This window comes from Erythrolamprus reginae, chromosome 2 (assembly GCF_031021105.1).
Source record: "Erythrolamprus reginae isolate rEryReg1 chromosome 2, rEryReg1.hap1, whole genome shotgun sequence".
Classification (NCBI taxonomy): Eukaryota; Metazoa; Chordata; class Lepidosauria; order Squamata; family Dipsadidae; genus Erythrolamprus; species Erythrolamprus reginae.
Genome location: NC_091951.1, coordinates 222,119,203 through 222,126,066, shown reverse-complemented (window position 1 = coordinate 222,126,066; position 6,864 = coordinate 222,119,203). Strand labels below are relative to the sequence as shown.

Below are 6,864 nucleotides of genomic sequence, written 5' to 3'. Positions count from 1 at the left end.
TGGGAGACAAAACCCACAGCCACTCCATCTTGTCAGGGTTCCTTTTTTCAGTGCCATTGTAACTTTCAACAGTCACTAAATGAACTCTAAATGAACCCTAATGACTACTTGTCCTAGTTCTACCCAATCCTATTTCCAATATTTTGAATTCTCCCATTGCAGGAAGAAAAAAATATATAGTTATATGAAACAATGAATCTTTTAGAACTAAAAATGCAAACTTGGATTTAAAAGAAAGTAAGAAATTGTTGGGTTTCCGTGAAGCATGTGGTTTCATATTTCATTGTTTCTGACTTTGTACAAGTTGTGAAACTGGTTACTTTGAACTGGATGTCTGTTTTTGTTTTTATTTTGTTCCTAGGGTATATTTGGAAATTTAAAATAGAATATATTTGCTACTATCAAACCCATTCCTGAAGAAAGAAGAAATGTCTATATTTATTAGGGCAGTGAATGCTTCAAAATTTATTTGGAAGATATTTCAGTACAGCATTTCTCTAATGTGAAGTCACATTATCGGTAAGAGTAGTCCTTGTAAGTTGTTGCAGTCCTAAATCGAGGCATCACATGGATTCCAGAATGCTGCAACCAGTGACAAATGTAAGGCAATGGGCGAGCATCCAAATGTCGTCATGTAACCATAGAGGTAGGGATATGCAGCCACCATAACTCATAAAATAAGTGGAGGGAGAGAGTTGGACTAAAAGTTGCTTCCGCCATAGGATGCCATGATTCCCTCTGTGCTTTGTTCCACAATGACGGTGCTTCTCTGTTGTTCATGAACAGACAACTACCCACAGAAAACATAGAGGCCAAATGTCACCAAAAGAGTCAGCCACCAGCCACCCTTAGACCCAGGTGAGCTGCCCTCCTTGTGTAGGCATGGATAATGGCCATTGTTTACCTGGATGTTGACAGTTGCCCTGAAAAGCCACTACCCGGAGCTTAGCTGCCCATTCTCACTGGGTGAAGTCTCTAGACTGCTACCTTTCATGATGGCAGTGAGAAAGTGGTTTAGGGTAAGTGTGGCTATCTCAAATGCGAAGAATCTGGCAGTAGGGGAGAGAGTTCATGCTTCCCAACTCTTCTGCCATGTCTTATTTTCTTCACAGAGAATTTGGAAAAGATTGCAGATCTTTTTTTGCTCTGCAAGCGAAGAAGAAGACCTTCCCAGGACTCCTCGCTCTTCTGCCCCCAGGTACCACCTCCCCCTTCTCCTTAAACCCTGGGCATGGTGGGACACCACCAATATAGGGCAGCCAAAATTTTTACTGGCTTATTTTGTGGGTGTGGCTTGATGGTCATGTGACTGGTAGGAATGGCTTGCCGGCCATGTGACCAGGTGGGAGTGGTTTGATTATCATGTGACTTGGGACTGGCTTAAAGCTCATGCTACCGTATGGGAGTGCCTTGCCTACCATGTGACTGGGTGAGAGTGGCTTGCCAGCCATGTGATCAGATGTCATGTGACCGGATGGGAATGATTTGAAGGTCATGTGACAGGGTGGGCGTGGCAAGTCATGTGACTAATTACCAAGGGGGGTCCCCAGAGGCAAATCAAACCGAAGTAGTCCAGAGGAGCACTCCGAACAATAAAAAGTTAATTTTTTATTAACTTTTTAACCGCATCATCACGGTGCTCCTGGAAGGATCTCCTTGGGTTAGATTCAGCCGCCATGAAGCAAGCCTCTCCAACAGAGTGCTTACCGGGCCATCATCAACAGCCATCGCCACAAGAGGAGATTCTAAGGCCCTGGTTCCCAACGTGGGGCCCACGCCCCACAGGGGGGCAATTTGATTTTTAATGGGAGCGATTGGAACCTTGTTTAAACCAAGTTAATGGGCTTTTAGGCTTCCTTTGGCTGAGGAGTTCTCTTTTGAATAGACTACCACCTTTCACGATGGCAGAAAGAAAGTGGTGCAGGGTAAGTGTGGCTATCTCAAATGCGAAGAATCTGGCAGTAGGGGAGAAAGTTCATGCTTCCCAAGTCTTCTGCCGTGTCTATTTTTCTTCATAGAGAATTTGGAAAAGAGTACAGGGTTTTTTTTGCTATACAAGCGAAGAAGAAGACCTTCTCAGGACTCCTCGCTCTTCTCCCCCCAGGTACCACCTCCCCCTTCTCCTTAAACCCTGGGAATGGTGGGATTTTGTGGGAAAACACACAACAATGTTTATGTAACCTAAATGCTTAGAGATAATTTCTACTTCAAGGGAAATGGGGGACTTCTCTGAAGAGTTGGAGTCACCAATTATCGAACAGGAACCGAGCCCTATATTGTCTTAAGACCTGCCTGGGCCATCCCACGAGGTTCCACAGATATATATAAAAAGGTAATTATTTTGTGCACTTACTACTTAAATAAGAATAACATAAGTATAGAAAACAATAAACAAGCCACTTACAAAAGGAAGATGAACGTCCTGCTGGTCTCCACTGCTGGTCTTGAACAGTTGGGCACTCCAATGATCTGCGAGTTTAGAGCTCAGGGAGATGAGGGAATAACCACCTTGATCAAACCAGAGTCAGCACCTTTGAAACGACACTTGAGTTCGTGTACTTTCTATTTAATCACTTTTGAAAATTCTCTTGTTAAGAGTTTTTCAGTTGTTAGGAATCTTTGAATCAATATGTTTTACAGAACTCAAGGAGTTTCCTTCAGTCCTTACCAAAGGAAGTTATTAAGGACAAAAATTAAGGAATAAATAGCAAAAGAGTAATTAAATTTTTGATTTTAAAAAGTTTCAAATGGCTGTGGGTTCAGATAAATTTGAAATAACATTTTGGAGTTAATTATAAAGACCCATTCTTGTAGGAAAATATAATTTTGAATTAATTATTTAAAAAATAAAAAATAAAAAAGTCTAAAATTCGGGCATTAAAGGAAAATAGATGAAATATTACAATTATAAAAAATCACTCACACTCAAATTATAAATATAGAATGAAGCAAAATATTTTAACATTGCACATACCAAAAATATTTTGAACAATGAACCTAGAAATTAACTTTAAGAGTTTCTTCCTCTACAGATACACCACTTTGTAAATTGTTTGTTGTAAATTGTAATCTTAACTGAAATTACCATTAAAAAAAGAAATAGTTCTACGAATTATAAAGAGAACTAAGAGTTTATAAACATTGTAATAAAAATTCCGAGTTTGGAATTCCGAGTTCAGAATTCCAAATTCCGAGTTCGGAATTCCGAGTTCAGAATTCTGAATTCCAAATTCCAAGTTCAGAGTTCCGAGTTCGGAATTCCGAGTTCAGAATTCCAAGTTCGGAATTCCGAGTTTGGAATTCAGAATTCCGAGTTCAGAATTCCAAATTCCGAGTTCAGAATTCCGAGTTTTTAATTCCGAGTTCCGAGTTCAGAATTCCGAGTTCAGAATTCCAATTTCCAAATTCTGAGTTTGGAATTCCGAGTTCAGAATTCCAAATTCCAAATTCCGAGTTCGGAATTCTGAGTTCTGAATTCCGAGTTTGGAATTCCGAGTTCGGAATTCTGAGTTCGGAGTTCCAACTACCGAATTCCGAGTTCGGAATTTCGAGTTCGGAATTCCGAGTTCCGAATTCCAAATTCCAAATTCAGAGTTCCAAATTCCGAGTTTGGAATTCCGAGTTCCGAATTCTGAATTCCGAGTTCCGAATTCTGAATTCCGAGCTCCGAATTCCGAGTTCCGAGGGAGAGACCTTCCCTTTAAGGTAGAATTAAGGGAAAGCTGGGAGAAGTGAGAAGGGGGTTCAGTCAGACACGACAGAGGTGCTGATATACCTGCTGTGTCCGCAGCCTCCATCCCTGAGACCAAACTCCTCATCCATTATGTCAAAGGTTCTTGTCTCCAGAAAGGGGCTGGGGCTGGCTGGCTGACGGTGAAGGGCGCTAGGAAAAACCTGCAACATTTAGGGCCAAAAAATTGGAGTCAGGCTCTCCCAGTTGGATGGATATTGTGACCCCAAAGCTAGAGATTGACCTACTTAATTATTTGGGGAAATTCACCTAAACTGCGATTCCATTGGCCAGATATGGTAGTTATTTCCCAAGCACCCTTGGCCTGGCGTACTCATTTATTTTCAATTTTTAATATTTGGATTTTTCACACCACTTTTATTATTTCTCTCAATAGCTCCAGGCAGTGAATGTATCTAAGATTCCTTCTTCCCCACAAGAACAACCTTGTGAAGGCTGAGAGAGAGACTGGCTTGAGGACACCCACCTGGCTTTCGTGGCTGAGATGGGACTCGTAAGTACTTGGCGGGGTGTTCCATCTTAATTTCACTTGGTTGCCAACTTTTCCTGTTATCAGAAGCATCAAGGAAATGCAGAGATGGCCACAAAGAATGAGAGATGATGCCGACTCCTTTGGAGGTTTTTGAGTGATGATATAAATTGAGTTGGACACAGAATCAAATGGGAAGTCAGGATAGTTTGAAGAGAGATCAGTGTTGGGGGATTTTGTTGGTGTTTCTCAAACTTGGCCCCTTTAAGGCATGGGGGGACTTCAACTCCCAGAATTCTCCACCCAGCCAGCATGCAAAATTCTGGGAGTTGAAGGCATCCGTGCCTCAAAGGGACCAACTTTGTGGTTTTTACACAAAGTTTTTATACTGTAATTTCATGAATGCTTTAGGCCAGTGATGGTAAACCTTTTAGACCAGTGGTTCTCAACCTGGGGGTCAGGACCCCTTTGGGGATCGAATGACCATTTCACAGGGGTCGCCTGAGACCGTGGGAAAAGACAAATTTCCCCTGGCATTAGGAACTAAAGCTTCTATTCTAGCATCTTGGAACATATTTTACAATCCGACCAATCAGGCGTTTACAGTCTCTCTGACCTTCCTGCCAATCAGCTCAAAGCTCTGTTGGGAGAATTGGCACTAGACTTATTGTTGGAGGTCACCACAACACAAGGAACTATATTAAGGCATACAAATCTAAGTAATAAATAAAAAATAAAATAAATAAATAAATAAGGGGTCGCGGCCTTAGAAAGGTTGAGAACCACTGTTTTAGATCCAGAGTGCCCAAGCTGGAAGGCCAAAGCACTGAAACTCAATGACCAGCTGGCCAATGAGCATTGCAACTCTCAGAAACCCTGGCTGAGCTGGGGCATCGGTGCGCCTGCCCACAGAGAGAGCTCTGCGTGCTAACTCTGGCATGTGTGCCATAGGTTCACCATCATGACTTCATCGGTTTGTATTAACCCTAATCTGTTCCTTATTGGTAGGTTAAGGTGACAGTGAAAAGGAAGTACACAGTAGAAGGCTACAGCTGGAAGACAACTTGTAAGTCAACTGCCTGCCTGCCTGATTGATTGATTGACTGACTGACTGACTGATTGATGGATTGATTGTGTGTCATCAAGTTGAATGTTGATGCCTAGCAGCTCATAATCGATTTTCTCCATGGAGATTTGTCCCCAACTTGGCCCTTCAGGCATCCCAATCTGCCCTCTTCCCCACTGTAGCTGCTTACGGGTTCTCTTCTGTTTCCTTCACCTATGTCAGCATTGCAGACTTCTCCAGCAAGTTTGATCAGCATTGATTGACAGCAAGAAAACTGTGTGGATTCTGAGTGGCCATAGAGGAAGATGGATAATATGTCCCCAGTCTGATATTTGAATCTCCCAAAAATTCACCCATTCACACAGTAATCAAACCCAAATTTTCCTTTCCCCCTCTTTCCTTCCACCTTTCCCAGTGTTAGGAACAGCTCCAGAGAGTTGGTTTTCACTTGATGTGCCTCAAATACGACATTTTTAACCTTGTGGTTTTTAGTTGAGGTCTGGGTAGATTGTATCTAAATGATCCTTCTGCAGGAGACCCATCTGCAGAATGTCCATTGTTTCTTCATGCTTCATGCATCTCATGCTAGCAGAAGATGATGGACTCCAGAACTGTAGGATAAAGACAGAGTAGAGAAGGCAGGTGAGAAAAATTGGCCCTGAACTGAGAGAGGATGTGACTGTGTCTCTCCATTTTCCAAACAGGTCAGAAATGGGCATACAGTCAGTATCCTTACGAGATCTCTGTGACCACTGATGGTCCCAATCTTCAGGTTGATGAACCGAGAGACTTCTTTGACTTTCAGACCCAGGAATTCCAGAAAGACAATCGATGGATGAAAGATCAGCACAGTTGTCTTCAGGAGAAAATGGATTAATTTAAGACCACAACAGAAGGCCTGCAGAAAACCTGCAGAAGATTTTGTCATCAGTTAGAGCTAGAGGACGAATCTTTGCTGAAATACAGTGAAGAACTCCACAAAGATCTGTGCGAGGTCTCAAGCTAAATGTCCATCTCAACCAAGGGAAGGCTGACTCTGAGAAAGACCTCGAAGAAGTGAGGAATGTTCTGTCAGAGCTTAAGAAGCACCACCAGAGTCTGAAGCATGGGCCTCCTGATACGGACTACAGTTACCATATGGAAAATGGTGGTGTTGATTTTAATTCTAAGTGGTTTGCGGTTTTTTAGTTGTTAATTCTTGGGGGCACAAACTGTCAGTATTTTAATTTTTCTTGTTATCTGCTGTTGTAAGCATAATAAATGAATACAATAGAATTTTATTGGCCAAGTGTGATTGCACTCACAAGGAATTTGTCTTGGTGCAGATGCTCTCAATGTACATAAAAGAAAAAGATACATTTGTCAAGAATCACGAGGTGCAACACCTAATGATTGTCATAGGGGTCAAATAAGCAATAAAGAAACAATCAAGATTAATAAAAATCTTAGGATGCAAGCAACAAGTTACAATCATACAGTCCTAAGTGGGAGGAAAAGGATGATAGGAATGATGAGAAAAAATTAGTAGAAATAGAAGTGCAGACTTAGTAAAATGTTTGACAGTGTTGAGGGAATTAT

At 41.8% G+C, this 6,864-nt stretch overlaps 1 long non-coding RNA gene across 1 annotated transcript; it reads left to right on the top strand.

The window, feature by feature from the left end:
* Positions 1–3,996: 3,996 nt before the first annotated feature.
* On the top strand, positions 3,997–6,497 carry LOC139158818 (uncharacterized). The gene is made up of 3 exons (XR_011557744.1): positions 3,997–4,244; positions 5,229–5,286; positions 5,991–6,497. It is a non-coding gene; the product is annotated as an uncharacterized lncRNA (long non-coding RNA).
* The last annotated feature ends 367 nt before the right edge of the window (positions 6,498–6,864 follow it).